Source organism: Gekko japonicus, unplaced genomic scaffold (assembly GCF_001447785.1).
Source record: "Gekko japonicus isolate JY-2015 unplaced genomic scaffold, Gekko_japonicus_V1.1 scaffold2690, whole genome shotgun sequence".
In the NCBI taxonomy this organism is placed as follows: domain Eukaryota; kingdom Metazoa; phylum Chordata; class Lepidosauria; order Squamata; family Gekkonidae; genus Gekko; species Gekko japonicus.
Window position 1 is genome coordinate 18,291 of NW_015163684.1, and position 24,515 is coordinate 42,805.

At 43.4% G+C, this 24,515-nt stretch overlaps 1 protein-coding gene across 1 annotated transcript in view; it reads left to right on the forward strand.

Moving 5' to 3' along the window:
• The first annotated feature begins 805 nt into the window (after positions 1 to 805).
• The window catches only part of SYT2 (synaptotagmin 2), an 86,242-nt gene continuing 62,532 nt past the window's right edge, over positions 806 to 24,515 (forward strand). Inside the window, exons 1-2 of the mRNA XM_015407768.1 lie at positions 806 to 869; positions 23,109 to 23,179. The gene's annotated coding sequence lies outside the window, so the exon portion shown is untranslated. The remainder of the gene's footprint in view (positions 870 to 23,108; positions 23,180 to 24,515) is intronic.

A 24,515-nucleotide genomic window follows, 5' to 3' on the forward strand; every position in this document is an offset into this window, starting at 1 on the left:
CATCTGGGGCCACCTGTATGTTGGATCCCCAAGCATCGAGAATAAATCCACGTTTTAAAGAAAAGCAAAATTTATTTCAAAGCGTTGAAGACATACTCAAACACGTTCTTTGTTAGAACTGGGGATACACAGTAAGAACGGGCTGGCTCTTTCTTTCTGTACTGATTTAAGATTGGACTCCTATGTATATGTCCTAATTCCACTGACTTTGCTGGGATATACTCCTAAATAATTTAACAAGGTCGGGCCATAAATCACATATTCTTACCTGGCAGATGCATAGCAGGGATGATACTACAATTGCCAGAAAAAATGCATTCTGTACATCTTCCTAGGGCGTTGGAGGACCCCTGCCACAACTGCAAGCGTGTCCAAACAGCCCAACTTACCTAAGAAAGTACAGCCACAATTCAACGCAACTGAAAGGAACTTCTGGACCAGCTAAGGGCTTCTGCTGCCTCCCCCAGCCTTTTCCTAGCACCTGTGTCATCCCTTTCTCCCCTTTCACCCCCCCCCCCGGAAGACTGAGGCCAGGCCAGCGGTGTAGTAAGTCTGCTCGTTGGGGCCAGGAGTCTGCCCTGGAATGGGGTGGGGTTGTTGCCAGGGATCACCCTGAGGAGGCCTCGGCGGGCCCGTTCGCTTTGTATGCAGCCGGATGTGCGAGGCATGCCAATTGAGAGCGCGAGCCGGCGCGCGGTGTGTTTGTACTACTGCAGAGCGCGAGAGAGAGAGGGAGGGAGGGGGCCGGAGGAAACGCCTCAGCTGCTGCCTGGATGGGAGCTTTCAAAGGAGCCCAAGTTCTGCGGCGGCGGCGGTAGCGACCCGGCAGGCGGTGAGGGGAGGTAGCGCCCGCGGCTCCCGCCCACCCGGTAAGACTGCAGCGTCGGCTCCGCGTGGTTTGGGGTGGAGACCCCGCCGCAGGCAGGCAGGCGAGCGAGGGAATCCCCCCGCTTGCCAGCGATGGTGCAGCTGCTTTCAGCTCTCTCTCTGCTGCCAACTGGCTTCGGAATCTCCCAGGGGGGCGGCAGGCAGGCAGGACGCGGCGTGGCTCGCCCACCGGGGGAATCCGGCGGGAAGGGAAGGGGGCCGGCCTTGGCTCCGTGCTGTTGAGAGTGCGGCAGGCTCTGCGGCGAAAGTTTGCAGGAGGCGACCCGAGCTGCAGAGCGAGCGGCTCTATAGCGCCTCCCTGGGAGGGCCAGCCAGGACCCCGGCCAGCCTTTCAGCCTGCCGTGGGGCTTCAATGCTTGGCCTCATCGAGAGAAAGAGATAGTGTCTCTGAGCATAGGTAGAGTGCAGTTCCCATCCCCCAGCATCAGGGCTTTCACACAAAGGCGCGTGCGAGTCGCGTCACCTCTCATATTAAGCTGCAGAGTTGCGGATGGAAACCCCGCTGTATCTGTCAAGGGGTCATCGAGGACAAATAAAGCAGTTTTCTGCCCTCGTTTCTGTTCTGCCACATGGTTTGTGGAGAAGTTCCTAAAAGGAGAAGTTCCATCCTGAATTCCTGCCCGCGAGCTTTGAAGGCGGCCGCTCTTTACATGCTACCGGCGTGAGCCCTGGCTCAGAGGAAGCCCGAGGCAGGGAATGGCCAGTGAACACTGACCGGAAGGCTGCTGGTGTAGTGTCCGGGATCGGTTGTGGTGCTGCTGTGTAAGCCTAGTATAGATCCCAGTTGCTGGACTGCTAAATACTTTCTAACAAGACAGAGGCTTGCAATACGTGCTTGCTTTGCATGAGGATAGTCTGAAAATTAGAACGTAAGCTATAATTTTCCTCTGCCTCGTGGGAGTGACAGAGTAAAAGAATAACCTACATTGTTATTTCTTGTGCAAGATTTAACTCTGGTCCAATAGTACCAGCACTGCAAGAATGTGCCTTTCTTCAGCAGGGTATGGGGGTGAGTAGCCTTGCTGCAGAAGGGGGGGGGCATGTTATAGGGAATCATCTGCTATTGTTCACCCCCCCCCCTTAACACACAGGGGATTGTGCTGCAGAGTTTTGTACACTGCTGCTCAGGGAGAGGAAGTACAGTTTAGAATGAATGACAAGGATGGGGTGAGTTTCACAAAAAGGGAACGTAATAAAGGAGAAAGGTTAGCTTCAATTGCAGTTCGCAGCTCCCCTTTGAAAGACTATATGGATGCTCCCACATTGTGGGAATGGTGCATTTGGGAGCTCTCATCCTCAGGAGATAACAGTTTTTCAAAAACACAGTCTTCCTGTTCAGGTTCATAAACTGGCCTAGGTATGGGTAGGGCAGCTGTTTTATGCTCTAAGTGATGACATGGGCACTAGCCAATACATTCTGTGACTACTGTTAGATTTGAGTCCAGGAGCCCCTCAGAGACCAACAAGATTTTCAGGGTATGAGCTTTCAAGAATCAAGGCTCCCTTCATCAAATATGACAAAGGGAGACTCTCGAAAACTCATACCCCAAATATCTTGTTGGTCTCTGAGGTGCTACTGGACTTGAATGGACTTGTTCTTCTGCAGACCAACATGGCTACCCTCTGTGCTTTGTGGTTGTGGTGAGGACTACTGTATTGTTACAGCAGTAAAATATTGCAGTTTGAGTTCACAGAGATGTCGTTTCTCTGCAGTAGGTAGAGAAACTGGGAAGGAAAGATACTTGAATCATGGCAACAGCTGCACCAAAGCTGCACAGTCGCATTTGCATGCATGATGGAAATACCAATTCTGTCTGTGTCTGTTAAACGCAAAGCTACCACCTTTATCTGTCCCAGCCAATCTTCTGCCTTGTGGGTGGGTAACTGCTCTCCACCAAACCAATCACTACATGCAAAGGAGACCTGCAGCTTTCAAAGCAGAGTGCTGGGACACCTGGGTCCCAACTGGCTACGTCGGTTCCAGCACATTCTCCTGTAGGTCAGTGGCCTTCTGCTTGCCCAAAACTGAGTTGCAAGCCTAATATATCTAAGGTGAGGATTTCAAAGGTGGTCATTGACACTTGGGGAGCGGGGGCGAGAGAGAAAGAAATGGATGGGAAAAGAGCTGTAGAAATATTGATCTCGCTAGATAAAAGTAAAATGTATAAGGTCAAAAATGCAATAGCAAATCCTATATAGCCAGTTAAGTCAAAGGTAGGTCCTGGATCTGGAAAGGCTGAAGGGCATTGCTGTGGTTTACAGCAAGGGGTGGGCCTGCACGTGAATCATAGCTGTTTATACTGCAAAGAAGCATTCTTCACTGGGCTTGGTGGTTACCCTGAAGGATACATGTTCGGCAGATGTGTTCTGTCTCAGGGGAGTGAAAGCTGCGGCTACCAGCAGCAGAGTTGCATGAACTCTCCACTGTTAACTCCAAAGCTCTTGGGGATAAGGTGCCCTGGAGAAATCGGTGAGAAAATATCCTGAGTTGGGATTAGTTTATGTCTCCCTGGTGTATATCCTTTGCATAGAAATATATTCCATCCTTGCCCTCTCTTTGCCAGTGGGAGCTCTGTCAATAGCAGCTTTGCTCCAAGCATTCCAAGATGCTGTGCAAATGTTAACCAGTTCAGTCTTGCAGGTAGCAAATTTATCCAAGGTTAAATAGAAGAGGGTAGAGACCAACAAGCTCAGCTAAATTTAGGAGTGATTTAGAATCTGTATTGAAGTGGTGTACTTGTCTTAGAATTTTATGTTGGATCTACGTATGAAATAAACCTTGTTGAACGGAATGTGTTTGAACCTGAGTCAAAGGAGCATTGTAGGTTTTGCTTAGGCTTTGCTCAGTGACTGTTGATGTATATATACATGGCTTCTTTGCAAGCTTACAGTGCAGTCCTAAACTGCGTTACAGCCTTTTATTGAAGTCAGTGAACTTAGACAGGTATAACTCTGCTTAAGTGTACACTGTTACTTTGGTGGAGATATTCAGTGAAACCAAGTGTGGGACTGTTGACTTGCAACTTGATCCATACACCCAAAATCCATTGTTCTGAATAGGATTTGCATATGATCAGGCTATTAGTTTTGTTTCCTACATTATGAAAGACCCCAACACAGGGTAAGTGTATTGGAATGCCAAGTGATCTTCAGGTACTTTGTAGTCTTGTTTTTTTCCTATGATTATGAAAACAGTGCTGATTGGTGAGATAAATATGTCTAAGAATGATGGCTGCAGTTATTCGGCCATTGGGCATTAAAATCTAAGAGATTTGCATTCATACTGCTAAATTAAGATTTGCAGCTAAGGTGAACAATAATGTTTGTCCTTTCTAAGGATGGGGTAGAATGTGGGCTGTGGATCAGGGCCAAAGAGAATGATAGATCTGCAGAGGAAATTATACTGGAATAGCAAAAATGAGGTACGGTTTAGTGCTAAATAGAAGATGAGTGAGGATATTTGTGCAGGAACAGAGGGGGTCAGGGAGCCAGGAACTACAGCAGAACTGGGGAAAGTGGAATTTGCAGGGGGGGGGGGGGGGGGGAGTTGAAAAACTGGATAGGGTAGGTAGAGCCAGTGGCTATAGTGCTACAAGAAAGAATACTGACACATCAGTAATGGTTAGAACTAGAAGCTGAACACCAGGAGTTGTTTGCAGAGTCTTAATGGGACTAGAAAGGCAGTAGATGGCTATTGCAGACCTTTTTGCAAATGGGATATTTACCTAGAATAAACTGTGCCTGGAAGCATTATCCTGGCATAAAATGAAAGTGGGCAGGACACACATACAGATTAAGAAGCAGATCTTCGATCTCTGAAGCAGTGTTTATTGTCCAAGAAGAGGGAATATGGCGAGACCTTTTCAAGTCAGCAGACTCAGCAAGGGAAAGTAGAGGGGGTGGCTAAAGAAGAACAGAGACCGTCTGGGAGATCTCATACTTTTTTATTGTTGAACGTGAAGCTCTTATCCATGTACTCCAGAGTAATTAGGGATGTGTACATTTTTTCCTTTCAAAAGCTGTGTTCATTTCATTTCGTTCATCCACTCATCCCCTCTACTAAACTTTGTTTCTCAATGCTGCTTTTATTACATTTCCACGCATGCATTGTGTTTTTTTTGTTGTTGTTCCATCGGTTTCCATGGAAAATGCTAGGAGCACCTCATGTAGTGGTTTGCTGAAGGATTACCAGATATTGCTGCCCAGCACTACTGAAGAGGGATTCAGTGCTGTTGCTGGGGGGGGGGGGGGGCTGGGGAAGGAAGGGCAGTGGAGGCACATAGCTGTTGTTGCAGCATGGTTGCTGAGTAGCTGGCAGTGCTGGCATGAATACTGAGTGTCAGACTAGGATCTGGGTGACCAGTTGCATACTCTCAGCCTCACCTACCTTACAGGGTTGTTGTGAGGATAAAATGGAGAAGAGGGGAACAATATAAGCTGCTTTGGGTCAAAGTATAAATGAAGTAAAATAAATATACTAAAATAAATATACTAGCCTGCACCATGTCCTACTAGCGCCTTCATGTCTAGAATCTGTGCATACCACTGTTTCTGATAAGAGACACTATTGCCTGTCCGAGGCTCTGATAACTTTAATAGTATGACTGGTGTAAGGACTGTAGAAATAAACTAAACTAAAAAACTGTTTAATAGTTGTGCACCTTTATGGTGCTGCAATCTGAGCCCCTGGTATCTCTACCACCCTTTCTTGATGTCCACTGGTGGAAGCCCCCATCCTTTACAGTGGCATATGGTAGTGGTAGCTGTTAGTTCCCCAGCCAACTGCTGCAAAATGCCCTGGGTTCAGTCCATTTCTGGCTGGGTTTAGCAGTGTTTGGTGGAACAACTGCTGTCTCATCAACAAGGAATGGAAGCAGGGCAATTGTTGTATTCTCATTTTTTTCATTAATCCAACATATGCAATGTATCTTTGATTTGTTTCTTATGGTGGGTGTATAATAATCCTTTTTCAGCTCTTACGGGCCCATCTGCAGCACCTATAAGTATGAACCTACTGTTTAAACTCCAGCATCTTCTCTTGCTTCATGATGTTCAAGCAGGTCATTTTTGCCTCATGCGTCTTCCTGCTAGAAGTGGAAGAAGAGTTGGATTTCTTTATTTATTTTATTTATTTCATTTCATTTATACCCCGCCCTCCCCACACGCGGGCTCAGGGTGGCTTACATAGGCACAAAAGCGCAATAAAAATACAACAGGCTAAAACAATTAAGGCACAAAAGTGCAATAAAAAGTAAACAGGTTAAAACAATGTAGGCAAAAATGCACATCTCACAGGATACATAAACAACTAAAATACTCACTCCCTATTGCATATCATGTTGGGATCAATGAGGGGGGATGCCATGGGCCATGATGTTCAGATGGCCAGTCAGCCCAACCCAGCAAAACTGCTCTGCAGTCGCACAGTGGTGGTAGTGGCGGCGGTGGTGGCTCCTACTCAAAAGCCAGGCGGAAGAGCTCCATCTTGCAGGCCCTGCGAAACTGTAAAAGATCCCGCAGGGCCGTGATCTCCTCCGGGAGCTCATTCCACCAGGTAGGAGCCACCACCGAAAAGGACCTGGCCCTTGTGGCAGCAAGCCTGGCCTCCTTGGGGCCTGGGGTCACTAGGCGGTGTTGTGACCCCGACCAAAGTGCTCTTTGGGGCCTGTATGGGGAAAGACGGTCCCTCAGGTATGCTGGACCCTGGCCATGTAGGGCTTTAAAGGTAAGCACTAGCAATTTGAAGCGAATCTGGAACGCTATAGGCAGCCAGTGCAGCGCTTTCAGCACAGGTTGGATGTGATCCCATCTAGGGACACCCACTACCAACCTGGCCGCTGCATTCTGCACCAGCTGCAGCCTCCAAATTTGCGACAAAGGTAGCCCCATGTAGAGAGCGTTGCAGTAGTCTAACCTCGAGGTGACTGTTGAGAGAGCTCTGAGAAAACTGCTCTTGAGAGAAGAGTTTTGAAAGAACTTGTGACTGACCCAAGGTCACCCAGCTGGCTGCATGTAGAGGAGTGGGGAATCAAAGCTGGTTCTGCTGACCATGGCTCTTAACCACTACACCAAATTAGCTCCTTCCTGCTAATTGAGGATATTTGCTGCCTTCTTCCAGAAGTGCATCATTGTTAGGCCAAGACATTTGGACACAGCTTCCTATTACAAATGATATGTAATTGATAAGCAGGATCTTGGGAGACCTGTATGAATGCTGATCATAGTCTGTGCAGTCATTCATGAAGGCATGATGGACCTGAACTAAGCTGTCTTGCCCGACAGAAACAGGGTATCAGAGCAAACTCAGGTGCTGCCCTTGTCTCTGAGACCATCTCATCCTGTCTTCCTTTATCCTTTCCAGAGCAGAGGAAAATAATTTCAGAGCAAAAGTGAGGACTGCTCTCTTTAAGTAAGTGCAAAAATTGCGATATGTTAGGAGGACGCTCCAGACTGAGCTACAAGAGGATTAGTATGTTTTATGCCATGCATGTCTATTTACTAATTGGAAATGCCACAGTCATTATATTGTGCAAAGTTATTTCCAAACGTCAGCCACCGAGTGCTACAACAGTACTGGCTGAACAGGCAGTTCCACGATAGGACCTGAAAGAAAGCAAAGATTTGGCAGAGTGCACGTGTAATGATTTGGGGTGCAATGCAGCACCTTAACAATTTTGATTTAATCACCAATTATAAGGACGCTCATGTCTTTAAAACTCTAAAATATTGTAAAAGCCAGGATCACAAAAGATATTGCTGTGACTATAAAGTAGGATGAAGTGAGCAGTGTAAATGCTTTTTATGACATGAAAGAAATGTTATGTGAAACTTAAAATCTTATTTCAGTTTAATAATGGTGCTATAAGAGGTACCAAATTTATAGCAAACTGTATAGCATATCTCCAAACGCACATCATAGTTTAAAAGTAAAGTGCAGTTATTTTGCACAAATTATTGTGAACTAAAAACCTTCCTTGTATACTTGAGAGTTTTTAGTGCTATTGCTTATCATATTTTATGAGGCAAAACTATAATCTGTTAATTTAAATCTAATATATAGTATATTAGCTGGACCAGAATCAGTCTAATCAAGAGATGGCTAAATCAAGTTTGCATGCTCTCTGGTGAAGCGACTTACAAGAAGGAAATTGTGGCTGCCATGGGTGGAGAACCAAGGGGTACATTGGGTTATTGTAGCACATTAGCAGAAAGACGGGGGTGGGGGGGAAGCTATGTTACATATATACCAAGAGAGCAAAAATATTTACAATATAATATTTTATTTGGGGGAAAGTTCTTAGGGAAAGGGGAAACTATACAGAAAGGGAGCAATGTTCCCTCTAAGCTGCGGAGTCTTGTGAGCAAAAATTTTACTTTGTGAGCTACTGGCATTAAAGTTGTGAGCGAGCGATTTGGCTGCTGCATAAATTGGTTTGCTCTGGAGCCCTCCTTCCTGAGCTGAGGCAAAAATCTGTGAGCTGGAGGCTAAAAAACTGTGAGCTGGCTCACACTAACTCAGCTTAGAGGGAACACTGAAAGGGAGTAAAAACCCATACTGATCAGGAGATATGTAACAGGCCACTTTGTATAAATCTAACTGAACATTCTGTTTATCTAAAGGAAAGAGGGTTTCTTCATCTTAAAAAGCCTACATTTTTGTTCCTGTCAGAGTCTTTTGCGTGGTACTTGAAGGCAGGAAGCAACGCCTTTAGTTCCCAGCATATCTCAGTGGTATGGCATCTGGTCTGAATGTGTAAGCTCCTAAATTCACTGGAGATGCCGGAGACTCCTGTAGCAGAGTCAAACAAGTTCACTGGAGAAGTGATTGCAAGTCATGATGTAAAATTCTGGGTTAGAATAGATTTATAGATTAGTCTGACTCAATATAATGCAACCATATATGTTTACCTCTAATTAAAGGATTCCACGGAGCAGGGCTGACCTTCGCTTTATTCCCTGGAGAGCTGCAGTCAGTTGAGGTTAACAACTAAACACACCATTGGCCTGACTAGTATAAAGCAATTACATCTTGGAGTATGTTCAACAAATTAGCTGATGATGCAGTATTGTGAGAAATTGCACATGCTAGAGAAGATAGGATTAAAAATTCCAAATAAATTGAATCACTGTGGGGAGTAGGAGAATGGGATTGTTGTATATTACCTGGGAGAGCCACTTGCGCCTCTGTGTTTCACTGCTGTTTAGAAAGTGCACAGCTGCTTCTGGTGGTGTCTTATACAAAGGCCCCCCAAAGGCAGTTGGTGGTGAGAATATTTGTCTTTATTTGTGTGAGAATGACTTGCGCTCTTTCCAGACTGGATTACTTCTTTACAGATGAAAGCGATATAAACGGAAAGATCTGCAAACTTTCCCCCCAGATAAATGATTTGCTGACTTGGGAGGAAAGGACCTTGTCTGGAGAGCCTCAAGGACTAACCGTGAATTTATGATTTAAGAACTGTATTATAGATGTTCAGTAATGCAGCTATAGTCATGGCAGAGACAACCATGGCATTGTTTGCCCTTTAGCCATCTGACTATAAAATCACGTAATTGCTTTTGAAAATTTCAGACCATTTAAACTTTTTTTACTCATGCATGGCAATGTATAGAACCTCCCCCCGCTTTTTACAAATTTGTATTGAAACTGAATTAGTCTAGGATTCTAAATGTGTTGGTTTTAGAGTTTAGTTTATAGGGCTTGGTTCTAAGTAAGGGACATTGCTGCCAATGTCTGATCAGAAATGCTGAGTGAGTATAGCTCCTTCCCATAGCTAGAAATGCAGTATACCCTTTCCTGTGCCCACCGTGTTGTGAACTGAAGTCCTCAGTGTCAAGTCCTGGATGCAATTGCTCCCACAACACTCTTGTAGCAGCAAGATTTGTTTATTGAGAGGTAGAGAGATTCCAAGCATAGACAGGTTCTGTGTCAGAACTGGCTCCCGGATGCCAGGTCTGATCCTATACTACAAGGAGGACATCTCCCCTATGCCAACCATCCAATCAGTATTCTCATTCAGCCCACCAAAGATCCAAGCCTGCCCTTATGGCTGCCCCCAACACCTGCAAACTAATGTTTACATTATCTAGAAGCCCCCTGCGTTACCAGGTCATGTTGGACACTGAGATCATACACTTCCCAGGGTCTCACAGACTGCTACAAGTTGGTGCTATTCAAGCTTAAGCAGAGATTCACACACACCTCCACTCCCCCTCTTCCTAGCAGAGAAGATAAACAGCAGTAAAATATTTGGCCCCGGAATACGTGTAGACGAAACCAGTAGAATAAGCACATCTGAGAAAGCAGTTAACCCCAATGTAACAGACCATGAATTTGGCTAGTCAGCCTTCTATGGCAAGCGAGGCCCAAGCTTGACACTCAGTTTAGCAGATTGTATAATTATCTTGTTGGGGGAATATATTCCTCCTTGTCGAGGAACACAGATGAGGGTTTCCTGTCTCTCTAAGCTCAATGTGATCTAGCAGAAGCCTAATGGTGTGACCATCTTGGACTTCCTCATTATCTGAAATCAGCCGTGAATCTTTTTGTGTTGCAGTTTGAAAAACTGGCAGTGAGAACCCCCATAACTCCTGGGTTACAGCTTCTTTGTTTGGACCAAGTGGTCATATCTGAGACCATTAAGAACAAGCAGTAAATGTAGTTGTAAGTTGGAAATACTGAATAAAAAAGAAGAAAGCATCATATTGTCTTGGACCAACTACTTCAAGCCTAGTTTCAGGTGGTCAGCTGTGTTGGTCTGAAGTAGTAGAACAAATTTAGAGTCCAGTGGCACCTTTAAGACCAACACAGGTTTATTCAAGGTATGAGCTTTCGTGTGCATACACACTTTTTGGGGGGGGCATTTGCTCCAATCCTACAGACAGAGATTCTCACCTGAGGGATCTACAACATACCTTTTGGAACTAAGGTATCCACCTGATGAAGTCAGGAAACAGATTAACAAAGCCAGAACAATATCCAGAGAAAACCTGTTACAAGGCAGGACTGAAAGAGACAATAAGAGAACACCACTAGTGGTCACATACAGCTCTCAGCTCAAAACAGTTCAATGCATCATCAATGATTTACAACATCTACTGGATAATGACAGCTCTCTTTCACAAGTACTGGGGGGCAAACCTTTTCTTGCCCACAGACAGCCCCCCCATCTCAAATAACTCTTCACCCACAATAGTGCAACATCTAATTTGAACATGAACACTGGGACCAGAGCTTGCAATAAACCCAGATGCCAACTTTGCTGCCACATACACCCAGACAACACAATGGCTGTGGTCACACACACTAAACAATCCACTTTCAGTGCACTTTCCAACTGGATTTTGACAGCTCAGACAGTAAAAATCCAGTTGGAAAGTGCACTGAAAGTGGATTGAAAGTGGATTATTTAGTGTGTGTGACCACAGTCAATCACTGGACCCAACAACATCAGCTACACCATCAGAGGCTCGTTCACTTGCTCATCTTATAACATTATATATGCCATTAAATGCCAACAATGCTCTTCAGTTCTCTGCATAGGACAAACAGGACAAACCCCATGCCAGAGGATATATGGACACAAATCTGACATCAGGAATCAGCTGCAGTGCTTTTACTTCAGCTTCGGATCCCAGGCTGCGTGACTGAGGGTGTAGTGTGCTGACTTTGGCCTGAGACTTCTCTGCAGCTGATGGATCCTCTACCTGGTCTGGTGGGACTTCTTGTCGTATCCAAGGGCTTGGGCTAGCTTCCACTGTCTTTTCCTCATCCAAGGAGACATTGGCAGGCAGACCCACAACATAATTAAGGGAGGCTAAAACTCTTCCAGTGTTGCAGGACAATTTTACTGTGTATCTTAATCTGTGTCCTCATGAATGCAGATGGAATGGCCATGCCATTCTTTTCATCTGGTCATGAAAAAGTGGAGAAGAAGCCTTCTTTCTGCTACAGCTTGTGACTACCAAAGGGATCATATGTAACTAGCTTGCAAATAAAAATGAAGAATATCCCAAGATGCATAAGCGGGCCACATGCAATGCAAGTTCCTGTGAAGCAGCTTCACTCTTCCCAGCAAGGACTGTTTTCGTGTACTCTGTCTAGAGAATGCTATTAAGTGGCTGTAAGCTTGTCAGTGGGTACCCTGTGCTGCTACAGTAGCTTTCTGAAAGATGTCAGGGGGGTTTCTACCCTTCTGGGTTATGGTAAGACTATAAAATTGAACGATATTGGAAAGCTTTTGGGGCACTCTGAATCTGGACAAGTCTATCTGGCTGTGTATGAGGTATTTTTTAGATGGATGATGTTAATGTTCTTAAACTTACTGATTTAGTGTTTTTACTGCCTGACTGTACACAGTTTTATTGTGTTTTGTATTCTGTTGCTAACCCACATTGTGTCCTAAGTTTGGTCAGGAGAAAGGTGGGCATATAAATAAAGTAAATTAATTAAAACACCAAAATTATAATGTACTGGGTTCACACATGAGGTAGTGAAATCAGCTCATGAGTTTATTGTAATTCAGCTCGGATACAGACAACGAGAGCAGGACCTGCTTAAATCCCCGTTCTAAACCACACCCAAGCACACGCCCACACCCATGAAAGGATTATTTACAGTGCACCCCACATCCCATAGGTTAACTCTCGGATTCTGGCTGCCTGATATGTACGTTTTAGGATCTGTGCGGTCTATTATCAAGAGCGAAGCTTGGGCTGCTGGCGTGTCCATGTGTGGACCTGACCGTGTGTGTGGTCTATGTAAGAACACAACAAAATAAATTTTTGCTTGTGGTGATATGATTTTCAAGGCAGTTTGATGCTTGGCCTTTGAGGTTGTAATTCCATATTTGTGTCGTCCATAGTAGCTAAAATAGTTGCCAAAGTAAGAGCACAGAAACTGCCTATTGACCAGAGACTTGGAGCCTGTGTGAAGCAGCTGCCCTTCTGTTTGGGGGAGTGAGTTGGGGAGATTGACTTCCTGAAGAAAAGGAAAGGTCACTTTCCACCTGGAGTACTGCACTGCAGACAGCAGACTGAAGCTTCTAAGTGAGCTGCGATTGCTGCTTTTATCAGAGTTATTTTATGCACCTAAATTAAAATGGGTTGAATGTACTGTAATAAATACAGCAGCATGGAATTGCCATGGAGAAAATGATAGTTTGCTGCTGATGTAGATGGAGCAAAGTTAAATTGTTCTCTTCCCAGGGACAGCAAGTCAATATTGAGGACAGATTTGTGTGAGCCTTTTTAGAGGCTTGCTTCTAGGGCTGGATTTGAGCTGGTTTTCATCCTGGTACAAGATTTGGCAGGACACATTGAGAGCCGGATCTGTGGACCAGTAACAGAAACTGTTCTATACCACAGACTGAAGAAGCAGCCAGAATCAAGAGCAAGTCCAGTAGGGGGTAACCAGGAGGTCAAGTTGATGGAAAGTCAAGGAGTCTGCAAGGTGCAGAAAGAATGCTGCACAGCCGGGGACCATTTTGAGATGTGGAGCTTAGGTCAGGTGCAAATAGGGAAGGTGAGTCTTGCCTGTCTCCAAAAGGCATTGTGAAAGAATCCTGTGTGTACCTGTATAGAATTATAGAAACCTGACTGATACACTAGGCCTGACATCATTGTCATCTGCCCAGATCAGACAAGGAAAACTGGCTTGCAATAGGAAGAATGTTATCAGACCTCAAACTCTTGCTCTTCCTCTAAGTATGTCCTCTTGATCTGGGTTTATCAAAAGGAAAGAGTCCTTCCTGGCTAGAACTACTCATCTGTCCAGAAAAAGAAATGGCCCATCTAGTTGAGAGCCCTCTTTGATATGTAAGAACTATTATCTAAACCTCCTACCAAGAGAGATGTATAGTGTCATTTTCTGTCTCCCTTGGCTTCGTTCCCTATCACTGATGTGAATTTCTAGAGGAAATCTGTTTTCTGTCTTGTGGCTTTGAAACTGTAAATTTTAATGTACTCTAGGGAGCCTGAAAAAAGAGGAACTAGAGTTGGTTAGGAATGATGTCATCAATATTTCTTGTAGGGTCCCCCCCCCATTTGTTTTGCCTTTCATGATTATTTGTCTTTGATTTATCTTTGGTCTGGAATATCACTTACCAAATGCAGCCAGCACTGAATCCTTGGACTTAGTTGAACTTAAGCCCAAGTTCTAAACTCTGCTTAACTATGAGGCTGTTCTTAAACAGCATGGCTCAGCTAGCCATGGGCTGCGGTCACACACACTAAATAATCCATTTTCAATCCACTTTCAATGCACTTTCCAACTGGATTTTGCCAGTTCACACAGTAAAAATCCAGTTGGAAAGTGCACTGAATGGATTATTTAGTGTGTGTGACCGCAGCCATGATCTTTGCTAAGCCAAAATTAGTATTCTGGCTTGCTTTAACTTAGCTTCTTTTGTTTTTCATGCTTAGTGGCATGCCTGTGTTTAATAAAGTATAGGGTAAACCTAAAATACTCTGATATTTTGCCTAGAGATATTAATTCATTAATTGATTTTAATGTATTAACTGCCTTTCCATGAAAAGATGTCCAATATCAACAGTGTGTGTGTGTGGGGGGGGAGATCTACTAAATGAACAGCATCTGTTTCTACACTTCCAATTTAAAATATTTGATGGGTAGTTGTGTTGGTTTGCAGTAGGAGCAAGATTCAAGTGCAGTAGCACCAACAAGATTTCCAGGGTATACGTTTTTGAGAGTCAAGACTTGTATCTGACAAAGGGAGTTTTGACTCTTGGAAGCTTATAACCTGTAATCTTATTGGTCATTAAGGTGCTACTGGACTCAAATCTTACCCTTAAGAGACTGAATAAGTCTTCATTTATTTCCTGAATCTTTGACAACCAGGTGTCCAATAGGTCTTTCTGAGCAGCTGGCTTCAGATCTGTGGTGAGAAACCTCTGCTTGGACCTCAACAGGATTGTTCAGTGTGTGCACAGAGGGACCTGGAGCAGGAGAGCTCCCCCAGGAGACCTAAAAAAGAGGGGGGGGGAAGGGGAAGGAGGGTCATATGGATGTCTGTAGAATACAGCATTTTAAATGCTTCTGCTGTTGTTCCATTAGCTGGCTATTTAGAATTTATTGTTGGAGGGGTGTCTGAGGATTTGAATGGTTTTGCTGCCTGAAATATACTGGGTTCAGATGCGTAGAAGTGATCAGCTCATAGTTTATTAGTGATTCAGCAAGAGAAAGAAGATTGCAATCCCTGGCCGAAGCCAGGTATTTATGCCTGAAAAGGGTTACACCCAAAAACACCCCACTCCCAATGATAGGCTATTTACACTCTATTGTTTCCCCATTGGTTTACTCTAGGATCCCTGTCTCCCTACTGGTCCATTCTAGGACCCTAGCAATCTATTGTTATGCATCCCAAGCTCAGTCTTTTTGCAAGGACTGTTCAGGCTCAATACGTAACACTGCCCAAGCAGCTAAAACACATTTACATTCTTCAATCCAGAGCCATTACTCATGTATGGAATGGAATTGTATCATTATTCTTCACTGAAATATAGAGGATAGTCATGGAGTGATATTTGAGACCATATGTTTAGTTTTCTTGAAACCAGTTTGTGACCCCAGGGTTTAAGTCTGAGAAGGATTACAGACCTCTGCTAGATCAGCCTTGGGTGATCCTATCCTCCTAGAGATTTCCCATGTTCATCCTCTAGAGGCGTAGCACAGCTGGAATTTCAGGAAGCGGAACTATTAAGCAAGAAACTAAACTGTGAAGTATAGTTTTATGTGCCTGCACCACTTTGTGTGGACCATGTAGCCCAAAATTTCCTGTACATGCCATATAAAATGTTGGAAGATTTGTTAAGATTTTCTAGTAGCTTTGTGAACTTGCAGGGCTAAGATATATTTGAGAGATTCCCACCTCCCTGAAAAATGATATCCCATTTGGATATATTCAGTGAGGAAGGAAAGGTGCACCTAATTTTGAGAATATTCCTGATCTGCTCATGAAATAATGTAATTAAAAATTAAATGTGCTGTAGTCGTGCTTTGGAGGCCTGATTGCTTAATTATGCAAAGTGTTCATTGATTTCATTGGATGGCTTGCTTTAATTTGAAGTTAAAGTCCTGTCATTCCATTCCTCTTGCACCAAAACAGAAAATTCCATCCTGGAATTTTAGAAGTGGGATGCCTTTTCCTTTGGCTTAAGGGTTTGAACCACTTACCCGTGGGTGATTAATGGGTCCTTAAGCAGTGAAATATCTTGCCTGTTGTAACACCAAGGCATCCTGTCAGCACTGATGAGACAAACACATGCATAAAATTTAGATATTAAAAATCCACTTGTGTTCTAGGCAATATGGGCCTTTCTATAAAAGATTTGTAGCCCTTTGAATTTAATCACTCTTTAGTGGCTTGAAGGAGACATCAACTGTGATTTATTTTCTAGACAATACACCATGTGTTCCCAAATGTACGTGAAGCATTGTTGGCAATCGGCAGATATCTATAGTCTTTTTAAATTCTTCACACTGATTCAAAATTGTTTATTCAGGTGCTGCATGGCTCCAAGTAAACTGACAATATGCTTTCATTCATTCATTTATTTTGTGTGTGGATGAAATAGATAAATAACAAAGAATGGCTAGATGTAGATGTTATTAGGTATAGTATAATTAGGAACAGCTACACAGTTGTGATTGTGTAGTGGCTACTATTACTAACAGGAGTGAGCAGCAATGTAGCGTAATGGTTAAAGTCTCAGACTAAGATCTGGGAGACCACACTTCAGATCCCCACTGGGTGACACTGGGCCAGTGACTCTCTTTCAGCCTAACCTACTTCACAGGGTTGTTGTGAGAATAAAATGGAGAAAGGGTAAAATGGTGTAAGCTTTTCTAGATTCCAAATGGGGAGACAGAAGGGGTATAAATATCTAAATAAAATTTTGGATGGTTCTTTAGAGTGTTCAATTTTTTTTTCATGGGTTAGGCTTACATTGGCCTCCAGTCAGAAAGTTCAGTATTGATGCTTAATCAGAGGGTGGAGATCTGATCCTTGGTCATCCAGATTTTCTTAATGTTCTTTAAAGGCAGCCATATGCGGGGGTATGAGATTGTGTGATTTGAGTCAGGGCTGTAGTGCTGGGAAAGAAACGGGGAGAGCTTAACTCCTCCCACTGAGCTGTTTATACTATTTATAGAAATTACCCCCTCCCCAGTGGCAATTGGGTCTGATGGGGAGGGGGAACTTCCCATTTCCTTACTAGGGCTAGTCACTGTGTTGTAGGGGAGTGAGGCCCTTTTCTCTTTACAAATGGTGTAGGTAAGAATTCACTGCTCTGCTCCAGCCACTCTGGGGCCATTCCTCAGAGAGCTCCAGTGGCTTGCCTTGCTGGGTCCTGAACATCCCCATTTTACAGATGTGGGATTGAGGTTAGCAGGTGTGGCTTTTCCAAGGCCGCCTAATGAGTTTATGGCTGAAGTGAATTTTGAACTTGCAACTTTATAGTTCACAATGCAGGTTCTTGTCCATTCCACTGTTAACTGTGATTCCAGAGGTTCCTGCCTCAGATCTCTCCTCAGAGGTGAACTCAGTTTGTGGCCAGAGGCAAGCTGCAGTTTCACATCTCCTTCTACAATGTTCTGTCCTGCCTCATGGGGCAATATAGGAATTACTGGCATTTGTTTTTACTTTGAATCCTCCAGCAATCATATAGCACTTTATTATTGATGATGTTGTTCCATAATATTAATTTCCCAGGTCTAAACAATAATCCTTCTGGTCTCTACAATGGTTGTCGATTCATTATTTCCCATAAATCCTGAACGCCCGAGCCAAAAGACCTGTCATTAACAAATAAACGAATACTGATTTTTTTTGTTCTGTTTTGATTATGTTTCTTCTGTTATCAGGATTACCTGTGCATTCTGTGTTTACATGCTACTAAGCCCAATAGGTCTCCACCCCTTCATGTATGGGACTATCTCAGTACAAACAAATACTATTCGTAGTAATGAATAACAACAATGGAAGATTTTTTTCTCCTCAAGGCTGCTATCTGGAGGTAAAAGAAGTCAAGGGAGAGGTCCTTGGGAAGTTCTGTGCCAACTTTTATTAAAATCCAATGGGAGTTCAGTTTTTTTTAAAGACTATTGAATAAATCTTTTTTATGCAGCATTTTTTGTTTCTTTTTCTAGCAAATGGAGCCCCCTAGAGGCTGTAGTGGTAATTGCCTCATACAAGTACAGGATAATTCTCCGCTTCCCCCTTTGATGAAGTTAACATCATTATAACGGAACATAGATGTGATTTGGACAGATGCCTGTTTGGCAGCTGAATGCTGTTTGGAAGAGGAAAATACCTCGACAGGTGCTTGTGTGCCTGGCTATCCTCAGCTGAACGGTTGGGCCAGCAGATCCCACTGTAGGGGAGCTCTCTGAACAGCTTGCTCTTCCTTCTGTTGCATAGGGCAATATCTAGGCCTTTCGTTGCCCACTTTAAGGTTTATGTCTTCTCTTCCTTTTATTAAATGGGGATTCAACTCTTCCAGGGCAAATGGAGGGAGACTGGACTACTTCAGGATGCCAGTCACATACTGTTTGTATTCAGTTCTAAATGAGTTTAACTTTGTGTGTGTTGAATTGATCTTATGCATGCTCCAGCATGTCTGTGATGCGACATAACTCATCTGGGTTCCAGCCCCTTTAAGAAGTTTTTTGGTAAGACATCTGGTAATTTTGTGAGATCATTTCTCCCCAAGGAATCCACTCCTATTCATGTGAACACATTAAAAACTGATGGTGAGAAGCCACCCTCAATGAAGAAGCCACTGTTAATTTAATCACAATACTCTCTAGGCACAGTAATGCAGTCCTTGCACTGTAGAAGAAGAAGAAGAAGATATCAGATTTATACCCTGCCCTTCACTACCCAAAGGAGTCTCAGCGCGGCTTACAATCCCTTTCCCTCCCACTCCCCACAACAGACACCCTGTGAGGTAGGTGGCGTTGAGAGAGCTCTTTCATGAACTGCCCTTGAGAGAACAGCTCTGAAAGAACTTATGACTGACCCAAGGTCACGCTAGCAGCTGCATGTGGAGGAGTGGGGAATCAAACCCAGTTCTCCCAGATTATAGTCTGCGCTATTAACCACTACACCAAACTGGCTCTCTGTACAGGATCATGCTCCAGATGATCTGTGTAGAAGAGGAAGGAACATGGAGGCCAGTCAAAAAGGTGACATACTGTTAGCTGTTCAGTGAAAGGCAGGTGAGGAAAACCTTTTCAGAGCAACTGGCTGGAGCTGAGGTTCAGAAACCAGTGACCTTGAACCCCATGGACTTAAAATAGCCACATAGACTTCATGATGCTGAAAACCTGTGCTATTTATAGGCATGCAAAGCAAGTCTACTGAGTTTGAATCCCAGCCACAAATGGCAAAACACAGAACATTTCTCTGAAGTCGAACAGGCCTCTTAGCTGCATGGACTCTTGGTGTACATGTGTTAATATTTTACTTGGTGTCAATGGTGTATAAAGCATGGGCCTGCACAAGCTTGGGTCTGCACTCTAACCTTGGTTTCTGCTTCCCCTCTTTTCACTGTAGCCATTTTCACAAAAAAATAGTCATTTATGTAGATCATTTCATAATGGAAATATAAGACATACATTGGCTAGAATGCATGTTTAAATTACCAGTTTTTCCTCTTCTCATCATCCCATGTGGGTATTTTGCAGGGGAGAAGTGATGGCTGGGGTCCCCAGACTGTGGCCCGCCCAATTTCTAGATCTTTGTCTTCCTCCCTCCCTTCTGGAAGAAGTGGAGACACAGGGTAGGCTAATCTCTGAGTATTAGAATCCTGTGCAATGAAAATGAAAGTGTCAGAAATTCATCAGATTATAAAGCAGGAAAGCTTTGAATAAAAGCCCTTCATGTCCACCAATGACATTCTTCTGACTCTTTATCATCCTTGTCTCTTTCTGACACAGTGACAGCACATGTCTGCTTACAGGGTCAGACGGGGCTGCTTCGATCACTTGTCTGTTTTTTTTTTAATGACTTTTGCTTATCTGAGGAAATGCTGTCTTTGTTTTTCTTATATTTGAGATGCAGCAAATATATTCAGGGCTTTTCTCCATGGCGGGTGTCTTTGCTGCATGGGAAGGGAGGTCCTCGTTACTGGATACCATCTCCACAGCAAAAGAGGGGATGCAGCTGTGCAAACTTGCACAGCCTGTACTTTGTCCTGTAAGATCTCATCCTCGAGCAGTGGGAAGGGGCTATGGAGCTGATTGGATGTATGTTGTCTAGGCATCCAGACACAGAGATAAGCAACACAAAACCTGCTTCTTATTTGAAGCCATCTCTTAAACACCTGCTGATGTGACATGGCAACATAAGGAATTTGTAGGACCACTGCCATTTCTTTAGTGTTTGAAATAACAGAATGGTTAACTGTGCTTTCATTTCATTACCACCATTGGAATAAATTTCTGAAAGAACTGCTTCAAAACCTGCAAAACCTGTTCATCTGGAGTCCAGTTCCCATGTCACAGTGAAAGCAAATAATCCTGCATGTACATACACATACCTGTTTGTAAGAAAGAGCCAATGTGTTTTTCACTTTTCAAATGAAACCAGACATCAAGATAGGGATAATTGTGTGGTTTCAATTACCCATTCAGCTGTACATAGTTGAATGTAATATGAAAATTACTCAGTACATGTACAAAGAAAAATCCAGTGTACACAGATTTTACATGCATTAACTGTAACATGTGAACAGAGCTTAGGATGTTAGCAGGACAAAGTAAATGAGTGTCTTCAGCATGGGTAATGGTGGGCCTATTAGAACACCTTAAAATCCCTTTCAGAACCGTTGTCTATCTCCAGCTTCCAGTGTCATATAGGAATTTACACTGTATTGCAACATCTGTGGCCAGTTACTGCAATACAACTAGATCAAGTCATTTTGTTGTTGTTCAGTCGCACAGTCGAGTCCGACTCTTCGCAACCCCATGGACCAGCTCCCGCCAGGCCTCCCCTCTTTTGCTGTGGAGATGGTATCCAGTAACGGGGACCTCCCTTCCCATGCAGCAAAGACACCCGCCATGGAGACAAGCCCTGAATATATTTGCTGCATCTCAAATATAAGAAAAACAAAGACAGCATTTCCTCAGATAAGCAAAAGTCATTTACTTCACAGTTAAAGCACTTAGAGGGAGGATGTAAGTGGATTAGTGTTCGTATTTCTGTATATAACTATAAATATGCTTCCTTTTGTATATTTCAGAATAGTGACCAGTTGGAAGAATATATTTTTTTGCAGAGATCTGAAGCCTGACTGAGGGTACAGCACTGTGTGTCTTTCAGTTCTTATTGCTCCAATGCTCAGAGGAGGTCAAAGCCATTGAACCAAGCCAAGTAGCAACGCTATCTTTGAATAGATTATCTTTTCATTTACAGGTTTTTTTCTCCAATGTTTAGAGTTTTGAGGTAGAGAGTATGTTTGTTGCCTTGCCTGAACTGGCAGCAGAAGTTAGTTTCACCTGAATGCTGATTAGCAAAGGGCATGCATTTGGATCCTTATACATATAAACTAAGAATGTGTCTGCAAACTGCACTCCACATTTAAAGCTGCGACAGGCCAAAATTTCCACCCATTAGAACTGGAATCTTGGTGTAAAACTGGAGTAAACCTTTTTTGTGGAACTGTCCTACTGGATAACGGCTGTTTAATCAGTGTAGGGAGCTGTAGCCTGTCTTCAAACAAAAACAAATTTAAAAAGTTTTCAGCTTCAAAAAGGCTGTTCTCAAACTCTGCATAAATTGTAGATATTTTTCGTTTTAGAAACAGTGTTGTGCAAGTTAATAGTTAATTATGAATTATCCCACTATAATCCCCACAGCCAGTTTTACTGAGAAGGTAGTGTGGTAAAGCCATCAGTATCTGATACGGTGGCAGCAACCTGCAAGAAGGTATGGTTGAACATCTTCCAGGATTCTTCACTGTGCTGAAAAACTTGACTATTGTATTTTTACAAGAAAGGACATTTGAATTGGAGAAAGGACAATTTCCAATTGAAGCTACATTTATAATGTATAAAACCGTCTTAGTGCCATGGAAGCACTTGCACTGATCTGGTTCTTGTTTGTTACCCTCAATGGCAGTGGCTGAAAGTGCTTCTTATCCTCCGTGCCACTCCTTTAGCATCTCCTAATTTATAACAGGGAGGCATGGAATGATCTCCTGACCTCCTGAACTGTCCCTTTTTTGTGTGTGAAGAGGTCAGAATAAACATTCCACTGCCATTTAAAAATAAACCTATTGATCCGTTACTGCCCCCCCCCCCATTCTATAATTCTTTGGTGACAAGGACTCTAAAATGTCAAGGGCACTGGCCTCTTGAATGTTGGTTGCCAAAAACACAGGGCTAAACTATCCCAGATCTATAGCCGCTTGTCGTAATCTCTGCCCTTTCATGCTGTCTGTCTGTCAGGGTTGGGTATTCTATAGACTCCTTATCATGGTACTTTTGTATTTAGCTCTGGCCTTTAGCGGATGTGCATGCTACATATATCTTGCCTAAAAATTTTGTCCCAGAGCTTGATAGCCATAGCTGATTTTCTAGCTTTGGAGCTCTGCTACTGCTGCCTGCTTCTCCAGACCAGCCTAATGTAAGAATGCAATTTAAGAAGCCTGTAATAAGATGCATGGGATATGCTGCATTGTGTCCTTTTCCTCCTACAGTGTGTGGAATACAGATTGCCTGGAACAGGAAAGAGTTTAACTTGATATCAGAGAAATGTGTTACTAAAAGTGTGCAAAAATAGAAATTAAAATTTTGGATTACGGAGAGAACAAATAATTCAAATGCAATGAACTTCCATTTGTCTTTGGTTGCCATGGTTGTCACCCATCTATTTTCCTGATTGGCTCCAACTTTTTAATTGCTTTTAAAAATTATTTTAGGTCTTAACTAGATTTCTTTGCCCTGTCGTTATTTTTTTCTCACTTTCTAATACTTCAGTGTTTTGTAACAATTCCGGTATCTAAAATTTTATTGGTGTCAGTCACAGCAGCTCTCTGGCAAATTGTCCCCGTGAATAAAATCATGCCCTTTTCTTGTCAGTAATATGATGTGCAAAATGTAAATGACCCCAATGGATGTGAATAGTCATGGATGTGAATAGTCATGACTTTCAGAGATAATCAGCTGGTAAATTGACTTGTTCTTTCGTTGAATGCAGGTCATCTGTTCCCCCTTAACCATCAAGAGGTTTCCAGAGTGTTTAACAGCCAGCCAGTCCAGGTGGTTGTGGTAAGTTCTCAGCATTTTATTCTGTTCCTATTTTTATGTTCAAATAAACTCCCTTGTGTAATTTTACCGAGGTCTTTGTCCTTACGACATTAAGGCTTAGATCCCTGGCATGAGCTGAAGCGTTAAAAGGCCAAACTGTTGCTTGGAAGTGGCAGTTATCTCCACAAGGCATTACACAACCATTGTAAGAATGAATACAGAGGGAGCCGTTTAGAGAACTTGCGATGTATCGGTGTGAAGTGGATGATAAAAACAAATCCCTAAGAAGTACAAAATCTTTGTGTATTGTTGTCATCTCAAAAAGACATCCGGGTGATGACACTGCAAGCTGTTAGCTAAATCAAATCCCAAGGCTGGAGGTATGCCAAACTGTGATTTATAGAGAGGTCAGTTACCTCTGTTGGTGGTCAGACAGTGTTTTAGCTGGCATGTCTTGTCTTGATATATACCTATCCAACTAACCTTTTAGCCTTTAAGAAATATACAGATTGATTTTGTATTTGATCTTGCAAATACGGGGGCAGGAAAGGTCTGTGCAGCTTGTGTTTAAAGTCTGCCTTTTACATGATGAATAACTTATCTGGGAAACATAAACTGCTGTTCTTGATTACAGAATCCTTTGGGGTGAGTTGGTCCATTCCTAACCATTCTGACTTGTTCTTTAGTTTTCAGTACGTGGACTTAGGAATGTGGAGGGCCTTCCTCAGAGATTGTGGCTCTGTTTAGGGTGTGAACTTTGGAAGTCCTTAGGCTCACAAGCTTCTCCATTGCTTTCTCCCAAGCAGAGCATAGAGAGCAAATCATAGGTTGTTGTGACATCGAATCAGGCAAAATTACTAAGTATAGTTTGTTTTTGACTACAAATCAGCTTTTTGTACCCTGTTTGACTGGACCAGTTTCTTTTGCAAGAGATTGAGGGGTGAGAGTCCTAAGATTAGAGTTACTTCTTCGCCCCACTTGAAAACGAGGTGTGTTGATGGTATCTTCTCCCTCCCCCCCATTAGTAGAGTTAGCCTTTTGATTACTGGAGAACCAGACTCTGCTGGATAAATGTGTGCCAGACCTGTCCCAGCTCTCCAGGGATGCTCAGTGCTTGAATTTCCAGCGTCTGCTGTGCATGACACCAGTGGTGTGTGTGTGTGTGTGTGTGTGTGATGCTGGATGAGGAAGGGGAGCAAAAAAGGCAGAGGAGAGGAAAGACCAGCTGGCCGAGGTGTCTCTGTTGCTAATGCAAGGTGTGGGTGTTGATGCAATCATAGAGCAACCTCGGTATGACTGACAGAACAGGGACAGGCTGGTGCCGTCCAGGAATGAGTAGGAGATGCTAACAGGCCTC